A 17,566-nucleotide genomic window follows, 5' to 3' on the forward strand; every position below is an offset into this window, starting at 1 on the left:
GAACCGGCGGACATCTCGTCCGATCGTGGGCCGCAGTTTTCTTCTGAGCTCTGGAACGCTGTGGCTCAGGGGCTCGGCGTCAAGCTACATCGCACCACTGCCTACCATCCACAGGCGAACGGCCTGTGCGAACGATTCCACAGGTCGCTCAGAGCCGCTCTGCGAGCCAGCCTTCAAGGCGCGGGCTGGGTGGACATGGGTCCTTTTGGCTCTTCGTACGGCGCCTAAAGAAGATCTTCAATCGTCCTTGGCTGAGCTCATATATGGCCAGCCGCTACGTGTACCAGGAGATTTCCTTCCGACTCCAACAGAGCCATGGTCCGCATCCCAGCAGCTCATCAGCCATCAGGAGGCGGCCAGAAGTTTCGCTCCAGTGCCTACGTCATGTCACGGCTTGCAGAGCTCCCATGTCCCAGCTGAGCTGAAGAACGCCGACTATGTGTTTATCCGCCATGACGCACATCGGGATCCGCTCAAACCCCCTTACACTGCTCCTTTCCGCGTGATAGAGCCGGAAGACAAAACTTTTTCGGTCGATATCGGTGGCAAATCGGACTACATTTCGGTTGACCGGTTGAAGCCGGCTCACTTGGACCTTGACCGCCCAGTCGAGATCGCACAACCGCCGAAATGTGGCTGACCGCCCATAGTCGCCGTGCCAGATCAAACGCAACCGCTCGCCCGCCGTCCATCAGCTTCCACCTCAAGGCTACAGAAGTCGATCTGACAGGCTTGTCAGGCCTACTCGCCATTTTACTTTTGCTATTAAAGACAATTCTGGGGGGGATGCATATGGCGGAGCCACTAAGGGACTCCGATCAGTTGTATATAATTCCCTTTAATAATATGTTAGCTACAGCCTAAGTCTGTATCTTTGTTTTCACTGTTTACATGTACAGAGCGCGATCACTTTAATAGCGTGGGTAAACGCGATGATGTCACGCCGTTCATCACGTGATCCCCCACCGGCGGGAAAAACGTGATGATGTCATGACGTCAGCCACGGGACCGCCCAAGGAGTCCTCGTGGAGCCTCCGAACTGACTAGACCTATATTCGATGTTCTCCTGTAGTTATCCGTTAAACTCTGTTAGTTTTCATTAAACCTCGTTTATTTGATTGCCTGAGTGGACCTCAGTCTTTTGGATAGGAACTAGACATTCCTACAAAAACTTGATTAAATATATCCATTGAATTGTCTTTTAATACTTTCATTAAAATGTTTTACTTAAGAGCCTCAGCCTTTCACAAAAGTCTGGGATTAGAGTCAATATTTTTACCCGGAACTGAATTTGGATTGTGCAGTGATCATGTGCAGTGTAGCTAATTTCCTAGGATGCATCAGTCAGGTATACTAAGGAATATTTTTTTACCATTTTTAAATTGACCAAGAGTGAGCTATTGAGGCAAATGAACTGGAAGAAGCAGTGATGTTTGTGAGTTACTTGCTAGATCATCTGTAATCAAAATATAACTAGTAGATCTCCCATGGCATTGCTCATGGTGAGTTGTCTGCACCTTTGACTTTAATCCCTCTCTGATTCTGTCCTTCTGATATGTGTGTCAGTGTCTCTTTCCTGCATCCATAACTTTCTTTGTCGTGTCATCCCTCTGTGTGTGCCCTTGATCTGTCTGTCTGATCTGACTTATTGGCTTGATATTTGTGTCTGATATTTTTTCTGTTTACTGTCTCTCTCTTTGAAGCGATCTCTGTATTGCCTGGCTATTTGTGTGCCTATTTGTCTCTAATCTCTTTTGGTCAAGTGATGTATTAATGTAATCTCTCAACATGCTGAATATCTTTGAATTGATTGTCTGTTTGTCTATCTATCTGTGTGCCTGTGATGGGTGTGTTTGCATGATTGTTGTTCTGCTAATGTGATGTTTTGTCTTTCTCTGCTCATCTCTCTGCCTGTTTAAAAACAGAAAATGCTGGAAATACACGGCAGGTAAGTCATTATTTGTAATGAATGAAGACAGGTTGTAATGTTTTGGGTGTGTCCTAATGAGAACTGAAGATCGAGAGCTCAGAGATGGGGACAAGAACTTCATAGACCCTGATTCCAAGGAGGAAATTATGAGACCCCTTTCTGTTTCTAGTATGGAATGAAAAGGGACTTCTTTCATAGTGGGTGTTGATCAAGGAAAAGGTAATGGCTGTAAAGTCATGCTATTTTGTGGGGAGAGCCTATAGGCAATGATAATTTCAGTGGAAGTAGGAACTTTTGGAACTGCTATTCCAGGAGGGCTGGGTGGTGGGCTGAGGCTTCATTGAAAGCACTGGGAAAGAGGAAGCAATACCTTTTGGTGAAGATGCTTTCCTCCCCTCAGTGCTGGTCAGTTGCAGAAAGTTGAATCAAGAGAGCATTTCTGGAGCCAGCTGCTACTAGAGGGAGAATCTGAATAGAACTTAAACCATTAGTTTCTTGAACTGATACAACTAAAAGCATTGATAATGTTTTCTACTGATCCCTTCATAGAGAGGGGAGTAATATTCCTGAAAAAGCACTTTGAGTTGGGCCTTTCTTTAGAAGGGAACTCCTGAGTGTCACTGGTATCAGTTGATCACACATTTCTTTCAGCTTGACTTGGTTATTCATTATCTCTGAGTCAATATTGTCAAATTTTCTACCTAATACCATTGTGGGACCATCACTGCAAGGGCTGCAGAGGTTCAAGGTGGCGGCCCACTACCACCTCTCAAGGTAACAAGGATGGGCAATAAATCCAACCTTGCCAGTGTTGTCCACATCTCGAAAATAATAATAAAGTTGATAGTGGAATCCCCTCTGAGACACAAGGTTGTAGGTTCAAGCACATATTCTAGGCTGACACTTAAGTGTTGTACTGACAGTATACTGTATTGTCAGAGATGTTACCTTTTGGCTGAGTTGTTAAACCAATGTCCTATCTCCCTTACAGGTGGATATAAAAGATTCTATGGCACTATTCAGAGAAGAGCAGAGACCTCTCTGTATTCTGGCCATTATTCCTTCTTCAACTAACAACACCCAAAACAGATTATCTGGTCATTCACTTGCTGTGTGTGAAACCTTGCCTATATAATAATAATTTCACTTCACAAATAATCCATTGGCGGTGAAGTGTTTTGGAATGTCCTCAGGAATGATGAGGTGCTATATAAATGTGAATTACTGTTTTTATGCTATAAAGTATGTATTGTTATTGTTGGAGGTACTTGCACAAATCAAGTTATAAATAAAATTAAAACCTTCCCAGTAAAAAAAACTGAAGTTAGTCCTGCCTTAATAGCAGCAGTAGTGGAGCATGAATTGATGACTTCTACTTGATACTAGTTGACTTAAGACTTGAGATGACCACGCTCACTGGAGCAGGCAAGGCTGACCCTGATGGTTATGGGGACTGTTTTTTCGCAAGGTCTGGTATTGCTATTGCTTGGATATAGTGCTCCTGCAGTTAATACATTCCCTCAGTATACAGTACTTTCCTCACATGATATAGGCGATGGTCCAAAAGGTAAATCTATCTGTTTAGAGTTAAGGAATAGGAAGGAAGCTCAGCTCTTGGGAGGATAGACTACTGAACAGTGGGAAGGAAATAGAGGAAAAGTTATGTATAATGGTTAGGGAGAAATGCAGAAACAACAGTGTCATCATAATGGGTGACTTCAGTTTTCCAAGGTAGATTATGGTGAGTAATGCAAGTAGCAGGAAAAGAGAGGTGTTTTAAAATATGTCCAGGGCTGCTTTATAGATCGGAATTCTTATGTTCATTAATAAATAAACATTCTTATTATGAACACAGCTAGCTTTTGCTAGTTACTTTATTGAGCACATGTGGACTAGGTACAGTATCTGTAGAGGCTTCCATCTTGACTGCTGCCTTGTGGGTAGCCTAGTGCCTCATGGGTAATGTAGTCTTAATATACATACAGCTGGGTAGTGTAGTCTTATACATACAGCTATATACAGCTCTACGGCTCCACCTAGTGTCCACTATAGAATGACATGTTATTGATCATTACATCCTCCTTTCTTTGAGGTTTAACAAAATCAATATCAATCAACTTTCAAGAAAACAATAAAGATAATATAGTAACACTTTTGTTAGTGCTCTATAAACATAAACATTTTCAAAACAGTCAACACATTTTCAAAGCTTTACATTGTACTCAAAGATTAAGTCTATCAGGCTTTTTTTTACTTCACGTGTGGATCTTCTCAACACGGGTAAGTCTGATGTGTCTTCATGAGATTGTTCTGGCGGTGAATGACAAGATGCAGTTGCGGCATTGTCATCAATCTGGTCTTGAATAGATCGAGGTCTCCTTGTGATCTTTGCTTGGAGAGGGTTTCAGTGTTTCCTTCACTCTTCATGCCATAACTCTCAATGTAGTCAATGCACTCTCGAAAAACTGCTGGCAGCTGGATCCCATCATACAGCATAGTCCTCTCAGCAGCCTCGGCTAATGGAACACCAAAGATTGGCCTGAGGGAAGAAGGAGTATCCACCGGAACTGCTTCCTGCTCTGGTGCAAGCTTCTTCTTTTTCTTTTTCTCTTTCCACTGCTTAACAACATCTGCTGCGGCTATATCTTTGGACTTTTTCTCCTTGTGTTTTTCCTCTTTGTGCTTTTCTTCCTTTGGCTTCTCTTTGACCTTAAAGTCTTTTTCTTTCTTCTTGGAGAAACTAGGCTTTTTGAAGACGTGGATACTCTTTGGCCTTTTCATCCTTGATGGGCTCTCTGCTTCATCACCTGAGTCATCTGGTCTGCTTATGGCACAGTTTATACGGTAGACTCTCTTGACCAGTTCTAAGTCTTCACAAGCTTTGTCACCTAGTATCGAATCAAGTCTTTCAGCCACAACAGAAAACATGAGATGATGCACTTTGTCTTTGACTGTCACTTTAAGTCTGCATACACCTAAGCTATCTATTTTCTGTCCATTATAGTCCTTCAGTAGTACTGACTTTTTCTGTATTTTGGGCTTTTCTTTCATATTTTTTATGTCACTCATACTGATTAAATTTGCTTTTGCCCCAGTGTCCAGTTTCAATGTAACTAATGCTCCATTTATCTGCAGTGGGATCATCCATTTGTCCACTTTTACTGCATTGACTTTATGTTCAGCATTGTCCATTTCTGAGGGCTGCACATTTTCTGTATCTTTTTTGATATCGTCACATGACACCATTCCTACAAAAAATGTCTCACTTAAATCAGTGTCCTCAATCACATTAACTTGTTGCCCTTTCGTTGTTTTTACTTTTTAAAAGCATTGTTTGGCAAAGTGATTCTTTCCATTACACTGTGCACATTTTTCCAAATGCTGGGCATTGTCTTGACTGGTGTTTGTAACCACAGCGTTTACAATTAAAAATGCCTTCCTCCGATTGCTTTGCATTTCTGTCCTGCCCATGTTTCTTCCCTTTGTAGGACACAGCACCGACAGCAGCACTTACTACAATCGCATCATTATTGATTTCACTGAAAGTCTTCGCATGCTTTTGAGCTAGCTCACTGGCTTGGCAAATTTTCACTGCTTTTTCCAAATTTAGTTCGGTTTCTCTCAACAGACGTTCCCTGACTTTTTTATCATGAATACCAAACACAATCTGGTCACGAATCATGGATGCTTTGAGCTCAGAGAAATTACATGTCTGTGCTTTCAGTTTCAGATCAGTTATAAAGCTATCAAAAGTCTCATTTTGTTGCTGTGTCCGAGAACGGAAGATGTATCTTTCATAGGTCTCATTCTTTTTGGGAGAGCAATGTGCATCAAATTTTTTTAGCACATCTTCTAATTTTTCTCTGTTCTCCGCTGGATTAAATACAAATGTATTAAATACCTCTATCGCCTGTGGGCCTGCAACCGTAAGCAGCAACGCTATCTTCCTTGCGTCTGGCTTCGTACCGAATCCGATGGCTGCAATGTAGAGTTCGAATTGCTGTTTAAAAGTCTGCCAATTGTAGTCGATTTTTTTCTGTGAGATTCAGACGCTCTGGTGGCTTCAAATTCTCCATGTCGCTTTTCACAATTTACAGCAGATCTTCACCACCCTGGTACCATGTTATGTTCATTAATAACTAGACATTCTTATTATGAACACAGCTAGCTTTTGCTAGTTACTTTATTGAGCACATGTGGACTAGGTACAGTATCTGTAGAGGCTTCCATCTTGACTGCTGCCTTGTGGGTAGCCTTGTGCCTCATGGGTAATGTAGTCTTAATATACATACAGCTGGGTAGTGTAGTCTTATACATATAGCTATATACAGCTCTACGGCTCCACCTAGTGTCCACTATAGAATGACATGTTATTGATCATTACAGGAATGTTTTTAGGAAATGGGCAGTGCTGGATCCGGTTCTAAGAAAAAAAAATGGTTGAACTCCGTGGAAAAGGCACCAGGTCCTGATGGTATGCATCTTAGAATGTTGACGGAAGTCAGACAGGAAATAGCAGAGGATCTGTACGCAACAACAACTTGCATTTATCATCTCTTCTTAGGCAGTCCCTCGGAACTGAGGATGACTTGCTACCACATTAAAAATGAGTTCGCAGGTGACTGATGAGTCCAATGTGGGACCTACAGTCTCTGTCACAGGTGGGGCAGACGGTGGTTGAAGGGGCAGGTGGGTGGGGTGCTTGGGTTGATGTGCGCTCCTTCCGCTACCTGCGCTTGGCTTCCGCTTGCTCTCGGCGAAGAGACTCGAGGTGTTTGGCGCCTTCCCGGATGCTTCTCCTCTACTTTGTGTGGTTTTGGGCCAGGGATTCACAGGTGTCGATGGGGATGCCACACTTTTTCAAGGAGGCTTTGAGGGTGTCCTTGAAGCATTTCCTCTGCCCACCTGGGGCTCTCTTGCCGTGCCGGAGCTCCGAGTAGAGCGCTTGTTTTGGGAGTCTCGTATCGGGCATGCGGACAATGTGACCCGTCCATCGGAGCTGATTGAGCGTGGTCTACGCTTCGATGCTGGGGATGTTGGCCTGAGCAACAACACTGAAGTTGGTGCGCCTATCCTGCCAATTGATTTGCAGGATCTTGCGGAGGCAGCGTTGGTGGTACCTCTCCAGTGTTTTGAAGTGCCTGCTGTACATGGTCCATGTCTGAGGCATACAGCAGTGTGGGTATCATTGCTGCTCTGTAGACCATGAGCTTAGTGCCGGGTTTGAGGTCCTGGTCTTCACTCTCTTCCTCAGGTGACCGAAGGCTGCACTGGCACACTGAAGGCAGTGTTGGACTTCGTTATTGACGTCTGCCCTTGTTGACAGTAGGCTCCCGAGGTATGGAAAGTGGTCCACGTTGTCCAAGGCCTTGTCGTGGAGAGACAAATACAAGACTTCATGGCAGCACTCTTGCTCCAAGCACTGGCATCTGCTGGACTACGTCATCGTCCAAGCGAGGGACCGCAAGGACGTCCGCACCACCCGTGCCATCACAGGAGCTGATGACTGCGAGACAGACCACCGCCTAATCCGCTCTGTCATCTCCATCAATGTAGCCCCAAAACAGCGGCGGCAACAGAAACAATGCCGCAGGAAAATTGATGCTGGAGCACTCAAAGACCCCGCTAAGAAAGCCCTATTCAGCCTGTGCCTCTCAAACAACCTGATGACTCCCAGTGATGCAGAGACACAGAGTGCCCTCAGAGCCTGGTCTGCACTCAAGGCCTCCATAATCAGCGCCTGTGAAGAGACGCTCGGTCACTCGACCAGGAAACATCAAGACTGGCTCGACGAGAACGACCAGGAGATCCAGGAGCTAATAAGCCACAAGCGCAAGGCATTCCTGATCTGGAAACAGCAACACAACTCGAGAGCAAGAAAGCAGCGCTACAGAAGCCTGAAGGCCGAGGTCCAACAAAAAACTCGCGACCTAAAGAACAGATGGTGGGTGGAGAAGGCGCAGGAGATCCAGCAGCTAGCCGACAACCACGACGTGCGTGGATTCTTTAGCGCAGTCAAGACCATCTACGGCCCAAGCACCCAAGGCCCTACCCCACTGCAGGCCAAGAACGGAGAGGTACTCATCAAGGACAGAGAGGCGGTCAGTGCCCACTGGAAGGAGCACTTTGAAGATCTCCTTAACCGTGACTCTGTCTTCGATGCGAGTGTCCTCAACTTGAATTTATATAGCGCCTTTAACATAGTAAAACGTCCCCAGTTGCTTCAGTCTTCCAAAAGTCCTTAGATTGGGAAATTGTGCCAGAGGGCTGGTGGCTTGCCAAGGCAACATCTCTTCAACAAGGGAGAAAGGGAAAAAAAACAGGTAGCTATAGACTAGGCAGCTTAACATTGGTAGTGGGTAGGCTCCGAGAGGCCCTAATATGGGATAAATTTAATACCCATGTGGAAAGACATAGGTTAATTAGGACAGTCAGCAGGGATTTGTAAAAGTCAAGTCAGACAAGCTTAATAGAATTCTTTGAAGAAGTAAGGATATTAATACTGGAGATGTGTATTAAAACATTTGATAAAATGCTGGATAGGAGGTTTGTTGATAAAAAATAAAAGTGCATGGTGTTCAACAGTACATGACAGCATGGGTAGGATGTTGACTAAAGGATAGAAAAGAGATTAGTTGTTAATGTTTTTCAGATTGGAGAATGTAAATAGTGGTCCCAGCAGTCATGTTTTTGGACCATTGCTCTTCTCAATGGCTTGGATTTTAACTGCTGGCAAGTTTCCAAGAGGAAAACACACTGGCAAGTTAATGTTGCGTTCATCTGACAATTTTATCAGCTAAGCTTCATTTAAATGTCAGAACCAAACATGCATATATTTTTTTTTTAAAAAGGACCCGAAAAGTTTTGTCCTTGCCGCTTTCTCAGTAGAGCAGGTTTAAATTGGGAATGGTCCGCTGCTGGCGGCTCCAGGGCAGGTAAATAACCAGAGGAATTTTAACAGACCTCATTACATATAAATTATCTGAACTTTGATGTAGGGTGCATAATATCAACATTAGTTATAACGAAGTTACTGGAATCTATCATCAGAGACAGAGTGACTGAGCACTTTGGGACAAGTATCAGCTGATCAAAGAGTCAGCATGGATTTGTGAAGGGTAGGTTTGAATTTTTTGAGATCACCAGCATGGTGGATGGGGAAGTGTTTATGGATGTTGTCTATATGGACTTCCAGAAAGTATTTGATAAGGTTCTGTGCAAGAGATTATAAGCAAAAATGAAAGTGCACAGAATTAGAGGTAACCTTGTGTCAGTAATTGGTTGGGAGGTTGGAGACAGCGAGTAGGGATAAAGGGAACGTTCTCTGATTGGCGGGATGTGACAGGTGGTGTTCCCCAAGGATCTATACTGGGGTCTCAGCTTTACCCACACATATATATATATATATATCCAAGTTTGCGGAAGATACTAGTTAGGCACAGTAAGTTGTGGAGATGGGAGCAGGAAGTTACAAAAGGACATAGACAGACTGAACAATATTACGGCAGCTGGAGTTCAACGTGAGGAAGTATGAGGTCATCCACTTTAGATCCAAAAAACACAAATTGGAATATTTTCTTAATAGCGAGAGACTAGGAGCTGTTAAGGAGGAATAGGATTTGGGTGCACAGATCACTAAAAGCTAGTGCACAGGTACAAAAAGGAATCGAAGACTAATGGAATGTTTCCCTTTATCTCAAGGGGGCTGGAATACAAAAGTGAGAAAGTGATTCTCCAGTTGTCCCGTCCTCTGTCGTCGAATTACAGTATGCAGACGATGCTTGCATCTGCGTGCACTCGGAGGTCGAACTCCAAACCATCGTGAACACCTTCACCGAAGCGTACGAGAGCATAGGCCTTACACTAAACATCCGTAAGACAAAGGTCCTCTACCAACCTGTCCCCACCACACAGTACTACCCCCCGATTATCAAAATCCACGACAAGGCCTTGGCCAACGTGGACCACTTTCCATACCTCGGGAGCCTACTGTCAACAAGGGCAGACGTCGATGACGAGATCCAACACCGCCTTCAGTGTGCCAGTGCAGCCTTCGGTTGCCTGAGGAAGAGAGTGCTTGAAGACCAGGACCTCAAACCCGGCACTAAGCTCATGGTCTACAGAGCAGCAGTGATACCCACCCTGCTGTATGCCTCAGAGACATGGACCATGTACAGCAGGCACCTCAAATCACTGGAGAGGTACCACCAACGCTGCCTCCGCAAGATACTGCAAATCCATTGACAGGATAGGCGCACCAACGTCCGTGTTCTCGCTCAAGCCAACATCCCCAGCATCGAAGCTTTGACCACGCTCAATCAGCTCGGATGGACGGGTTACATTGTCCGCATGCCCGATACGAGACTCCCAAAACAAGCGCTCTACTCGGAGCTCCGGCACGGCAAGAGAGCCCCAGGTGGGCAGAGGAAATGCTTTAAGGACACCCTCAAAGCCTCCTTGGAAAAAGTGTAACATCCCCATCGACACCTGGGAATCCCTGGCCCAAGACCGCACAAAGTGGAGGAGAAGCATCCGGGAAGGCGCCGAACACCTCGAGGCTCTTCGCCGGGAACAAGCGGAAGCCAAGCGGAAGGAGCGCACGTCAACCCAAGCACACCACATACCTGCCCCTTCAACCACCGTCTGCCCCACCTGTGACAGAGACTGTAGGTCCCGCATTGGACTCTCAGTCACCTGCGAACTAATTTTTAACGTGGAAGCAAGCCATCCTCGGTTCTGAGGGACTGCCTAAGAAGAGAAGGAAGAGTTGTACAAAGCCTTGGTGTAAGAGCCATAAAAGCTTAAGAAAATACTTTAAAATAGTGGCTAAATGGCATAATACAGTTAATTTACCTGAACGACTTACTGTATTAAGAAACCCCCTATTTTCTTGCTCCAGTAGTATAGTCCGACACCCCCTTCATTCTTGCCACAATGGAACAGTCCCTAAGCCACACATGGGTGCAGCCATCTTACAGTTTTAAACTGCACGTGGTGAAAGAGGCAGAAGCTGTGAGGTTTGGAGCAGTACAGTTTTTGACCGTGTTCGTTTATACGTGTTTGCTTTGTAATTCTGTTTGTTAAGTGTTATAGTAAACCATTTAAAAGACAAAGCTACGTTTGGGAACGTTTTATTTCGACACGCGTCTACTCGATGTTAAAGGCCCCACAGCCCAGTGGCCTGCCTGTTTGGAAACTAAGAAGCGCCACTACACTTGGTCAGACCCCATCTGGAGTGTAGCGTTTCGTTTTGGGCACTGAGCCTCAGGAAAGATATATTGGCCTTGGTGGGGGTACAGCCTAGATTCACCAGAATGATACCAGGAATTAAAGGATTAAATTATGAGGACAGGTTGCATAAACTTGGTTTGTATTCCTTTGAGTTTAGAAGGTTGAGGGGTGATCTAATTGAGGTGCTTAAAATTATTCCATTAGGTAGATACAGAGGAACTATTTCCCCTGGCTGGTTGGTCTAGAACGAGGGATCACAGTCTCAGGATTCGGGGTAGGACATTTAGGACTGAGATGAGGAGAAATTTCTTCACTCAGAGGGTGGTGAACCTGTGGAATTCTCGACCACAGAAGGCTGTGGCGGCCAAGTCACTGAATGTATTTAAGAAGGAGATATTTAGAATTCTAGACACAAAAGGCATCAAGGGGTATGGGGAGAGAGCGGGAATATGGTATTGAGATAGAGGATCAGCCATGATCATATTGAATGGCGGAGCAGGCTCGAAGGGTCGAATGACCTACTCCTGCTCCTAATATTCTATGTTTCTATTTCCTCTTGTGGGGGAATCATGAACAAGGGGCACAATCTTAAAATTAGAGCTAGGCCATTTAGGAATGAAATCCTTTTTCACACAACGGATAGTGTAAATCTGGAACACTCTCCCCAGAAGGCTGCATATGCTGGGTCAATTGAAACTTTCAAGACTGAGATCGATAGGTTTTTGATGTGTAATATGGGGAAAAGGTGGATAAATGGAGTTGAAGTGCAGATCAACCACAATCTAATTGAATGGTGGAGCAGGCTCGAAAGGCAGCAGAAGGCTTGAGAGGCAGAATGGCTTACCCCTGCTCCTGTGTTCCAAAAGTTTGCAGATGAGACAAAAATAGGGAATGTGGTTAACTGTGAACAGGACTGTAAGCAAGTTCAGGAGGACAAGTTAGTAGTTTGAGTGGATGGAGGTCAGATAAAATTTAATGCAGAGAAATGGAAAGTGATACATTTTGGGAGGAACAGTAAGGCGAGGACATGTACATTGAGTAGTAAATTTTAAAAGTAGAGAAACAAACAGAAGGCACTCAGATACACATTAATGATTTTAGATATGAATGAAGGAGGTATGATCAGTAAGTTCGCAGATGACATGAAAATTGGTGGAGTGGTAAATAGCGAGGAGGGAAGCCTCAGACTACAGGACGATATAGATGGGTTGGTTAGATGGGCAGAACAGTGGCAAATGGAATTTAACCCTGAAAAGTGTGAGGTGATGCATTTTGGGAGGACTAACAAGGCAAGGGTATACACAATGAATGGTAGGACCCCAGGAAAGACAGAGGATCAGAGGGACATTGGTGTGCAAGTACATAGATCCCTGAAGGCAGCAGGACAGGTAGATAAGGTGGTTAAAAGGCATATGGGATACTTGCCTTCATTAGCCGAGGCATAGAATATAAGAGCAGGGAGGTTATGATGGAGCTGTACAAAACGCTAGTTAGGCCACAGCTGGAATACTATGTGCAGTTCTGGTCGCCACACTATAGGACGGATGTAATTGCATTGGAGAGGGTGCAGAGGAGATTCATCAGGATGTTACCTGGGCTGGAGCGCCTCAGCTATGGAGAGACTGGACAGGCTGGGGTTGTTTTCCTTAGAGCAGAGAAGGCTGAGGGGGGACCTGATTGAGGTGTACAAAATTATGAGGGGCATAGATAAGGTAGATAGAAAGGAACTTTTCCCCTTAGTAGTGGGGTTAATAACCAGGGGGCATAGTTTCAAGATAAGTGGCAGGAGGTTTAGAGGGGATTTGAGGAAAAACATTTTCACCCAGAGGGTGGTTGGAATCTGGAACTCACTGCCTGAAAGGGTGGTAGAGGCAGGAACCCTCACAACATTCAAGAAGCATTTAGATGAGCACTTGAAACGCCATAGCATACAAGGCTACGGACCAAGTGCTGGAAAATGGGTTTAGAATAGACAGGGCTTGATGGCCGGCGCAGACACGATGGGCCGAAACATAGGAGATAGGAGTAGGCCATTCGGCCCCTCGAGCCTGCTCCACCATTCAATGCGATCATGGCTGCTCATCCAAATTCAGTACCCTGTCCCTGCTTTCTCCCCATATCCCTGGATCCCCTTAGCCTTAAGAAATGTATCTAACTCCTTGAATATACTTAATGAATTGGCCTCAACTGTCTTCTGTGGTAGAGAATTCCACAGGTTCACCACTCTCTGGGTGAAGAAATTCCTCCTCATCTCAGTCCTAAATGGCTTACCCCTTATCCTTAGACTGTGACCCCTGGTTCTGGACTCCCCCGCCATTGGGAACAGCCTTCCTGCATCTAGTCTGTCTAGTCCTGTTAGAATTTTGAGATCCCCTCTCATTCTTCTAAACTCCAGCGAATATAAGCCTAATCGACCCAATCTCTCCATACGTCATTCCTGCCATCCCAGGTATCAGTCTGGTGAATCTTTGCTGCACTTCCTCCATGGCAAGAACATCCTTCAGATAAGGCGATCAAAACTGCACACAATACTCAAGGTGTGGTCTCACCAAAGCCCTGTACAACTGCAGCAAGACATCCTTGCGCTTGTACTAGAATCCTCTCGCTATGAAGGCCAGCATACCATTTGCCTTCTTAACCGCCTGCTGCACCTGCATGCTTACTGTTGTGTATGTACCTTTAAGGGAATAACTGGTCTTAGACTGCAGTACCGGCAGTAACCACCCCTGTATAAAAGGCCCTAGCAGGCTTCTGTAGTTTCAGTTTCAAGCTGCCTCTTGTTCAGTAAAGTACCTGTTAAACTGTTCTCCCGAAGTCCGTGTATTATTGAGGCGCGGACTTTACACTTACCTTCAGCGACTGGTGCACAAGGACACCCAGGTCTCATTGCACTTCCCCTTTTCCCAATCTATTGCCGTTCAGATAATAATCTGCCTTCCTGTTTGTGCCACCGAAGTGGATAACCTTGCATTTATCCACATTATACTGCATCTGCCCAATTGCCCAACCTGTTCAAATCGTACTGGAGTTTCTCTGCATCCCCCTCACAGCACACACGCCCACCCAGCTTTGTGTCATCTGCAAACTTGGAGATATTACATCGAGTTCCCTCGTCTAGATCATTAATATATATTGTGAATAATTGGAGTCCTAGCACCGATCCCTGCGCTACCCCACTAGTCACTGCCTTCTACTCGGAAAAAGACCCGTTTATTCCAACTCTTTGCTTCCTGTCTGCCAACCAGTTTTCTATCCAAGTCAGTACCTTACCCCCAACCCCATGTGCTTTAACTTTGCACGCTAGTCTCTTATGCGGGACCTTATCAAAAGCCTTCTGAAAGTCATAATACACCACATCCACTGGTTCTCCCGTATCTATTCTACCAGTTACATCCTCAAAAAATTCCAGTAGTTTAGTCAAGCATGATTTACCTTTTGTAAATCCATGTTGACTTTGTCCGATCCTGTCACTGTTTTCCAAGTGCTCTGCTATTACATCTTTTATAATGGACTCTAGCAATTTCCCCACTACCAATGTCAGGCTTACCGGTCTATAATTCCCCGTTTTCTCTCTACCACCTTTTTTAAATAGTGGGGTTACATAGCTACCCTGCAATCCATGGGAACTGTTCCAGAGTCGATAGAATTTTGGAAGATGACCAGCAATGCATCTACTATTTCTAGGGCCACTTCCTTAAGTACCCTAGGATGTAGATTATCAGGCCCTGGGGACTTATCGGCCTTCAATCCCGTCAATTTCCCTAACACCATTTCCCTACAAATACTGATTTCATTCAGTTCCTCCCTCTCATTAAACCCTATGTTCCCTGACATCTCTGGGAGTTTATTTGTGTCCTACTTTGTGAAGACGGAACCAAAGTATATATTTAATTGGTCTGCCATGTCTTTGTTCCCCATTATAAATTCCCCTGATTCTGACTGCAAGGGACCTACGCTTGACTTTACCAATCTTTTTCTCTTCACATATCTATAGAAGCTTTTACAGTCAGTTTATATGTTCCCTGAAAGCTTACTCTCATACTCTATTTCCCCCCTCTTAATTAATCCCTTTGTCCTCCTTTGCTGAATCCTAAACTGCTCCCAATCCTCAGGTTTGCTGCTTTTTCTGGCCAATTTATATGTCCTCTCCTTGGATCTTATGCTGTCCCTAATTTCCCTTGTTAGCCAATGTTGAATCACCTTTTTTGTTTCATTTTTATGCCAAACAGGGATGAACAAATTCTGCAGTTCATCCATGCGATCTTTAAATGTTTGCCATTGCCTATCCACCGTCAACCCTTTAAGTAACATTCCCCAATTCATCTTAGCCAACTCGCGCCTCATACCATCATAGTTTCCTTTATTTAAATTCAGTGCGCAAGTCTCTGAATCAACTACTTCACTCTCCATCTTAATGAAGAATTCTATCATATTATGATCGCTGCTCCCCAAGGGGCCTCTCACAACAAGATTGCTAATTAATCCTTTCTCATTACATAATACCCAGTCTAAGATGGCCTGATCTCTAGTTGGTTCCTGGACATATTGGTCCAGGAAACCATCCCGTATACACTCTAGGAATTCCTCTTCCACAGTATTGTTACTAATTTGGTTAGCCCAATCTATATGTAGATTAAAGTCACCCATGATAACTGCTGTGCCCTTATTGCACGCATCTCTAATTTCCTGTTTAATGCCATCCCCAACCTCAGCATTACTGTTTGGGGGTCTATATACAACTCCCACTAATGTTTTCTGCCCCTTGGTATTTCTCAGCTCTACCCATACAGATTCCACATCATCAGAGCTAATATCCTTCCTTACTATTGTGTTAATCTTCTCTTTAACCAGCAATGCTACCCCACCGCCTTTTCCTTTTTGCCTGTCCTTCCTGAATATTGAATACCCCTGGATGTTGAATTCCCAGCCTTGGTCCTCTTTCTGTGCTGTATAACTCTATGACTATGACAAATCTTTAAAAATCGGTGTGCAAGTTGCTAAAGATTTTTAAAAAAAACTGCAAATGGGTCCCTAGGTTGTATAAATTGGGACATGGAGTACGAGTAAAGAGGTAATGTTAAACCTATACAGATCATTGGTTAGACTGCCATTAGAATATTGTGCCTAGTTTGGAGTGCCTTACTTTAGGAAGGACGTCAAAGCCATGGTGATGGTGCAAAACAGGTTCACTAAAATGATGGCGGGATGAGGAGAAACTGAAGAAACAAGGACTCTTCATTAGAACATAAAAGGCTAAAATTGAGAGGTTTTGACCAGTAAATTGAGAAAAAACTGTTTACTGGGTGATGAGTTGATAAGTAGAGAGCAGAAAAGTTAAAATCATCAAAAGAATGAAGGGAGAGGTTAGGAGAATTTTCTTTTACACAAGATGGTTTTTGGGACATGAAATATCCTCCTAGAAACAATGGTGGTTTGGCTCTTTCAGAGATCCAGTACAGAGATGAAGGATTGAATGGCCCCCTTCTATGATGTAAAATTCCATGGTTCTTTGAAGTGATCTGTTTGGTCCAGAATAAGAATCAAAGTAGATCTGATGAGGCTTCCTATTGTGCAGATGACAGAACACCTGAAGCACTTGCTGTGCACTCCAGTAATGGTGAAAGCCCTTGAGCACTGTGAACAGCGCTTAAACCAGTAGCGCAGGATGACACCCTGTCAAGTTTTTTTAAACCAAAAACTAAACTATCAAAGATAGAAAAATTGTTCAACATTAATCACAAAAGTTTTAAAACAAAATTATCAGTCTGTCATTAATGGTGAAAAGAACACCTTGACCAATGTTCCCTGCAATTTTTTTGGCACTGTGTGGCCCCTTTAAGGGACTGTGCGGGCCATTCAAAATACCACGCATGCATGGTTTTTACATTGAAAAGCCGGCTGCGCGGCTTAAAGGGAACATTGGCCTTGACCAGTTCAGAGGAGTTCCTTTTCACATGACGTGGAAAGGAAGATCGTATGATGCAAATCTAACATCAGTGGTAAAATGTTTTAAACCAACCTGTCATATTAACAGAGTACACAATTTGTAATCATGTAAGAGAGTCCTCACTTGTGCGGTATGTTGCACTATTTCCCCACTGAATTTGTACTGTGCAATCTAACTTTAACACATGTACCTGAATGGTGGTAAGGTCTATGAGACATGAAGCTCCTTTTGCTGATGAAGCGTGGCATTCTTGAGGTGCAGTAAGAGGATTATAATTCAGTCAGAGCAATTGTCATCAACAGTGAAACTTCTTCCTTGAAGCTTAGTAAGTGATCAGAAGCTTTTTAACCTCCTTGACCAAGCTGTCCTGTCGTTTCCTGACTGGGTTTGATGCAAGTGTTTGGACAGCTGTATCTGTCAGTCTGAAGTAGAAAGCCTTATGGGAACCTCTTTATACA

At 44.2% G+C, this 17,566-nt stretch overlaps 1 protein-coding gene across 6 annotated transcripts in view; it reads left to right on the plus strand.

The window, feature by feature from the left end:
- plekhg4 (pleckstrin homology and RhoGEF domain containing G4) overlaps nt 1-17,566 on the plus strand; it is a 318,289-nt gene that overhangs the window by 46,722 nt on the left and 254,001 nt on the right. The window lies entirely within an intron of this gene.

This window comes from Somniosus microcephalus, chromosome 6 (assembly GCF_052327205.1).
Source record: "Somniosus microcephalus isolate GS21.2 chromosome 6, FLI_Smic_1.0, whole genome shotgun sequence".
NCBI classification, from domain to species: domain Eukaryota; kingdom Metazoa; phylum Chordata; class Chondrichthyes; order Squaliformes; family Somniosidae; genus Somniosus; species Somniosus microcephalus.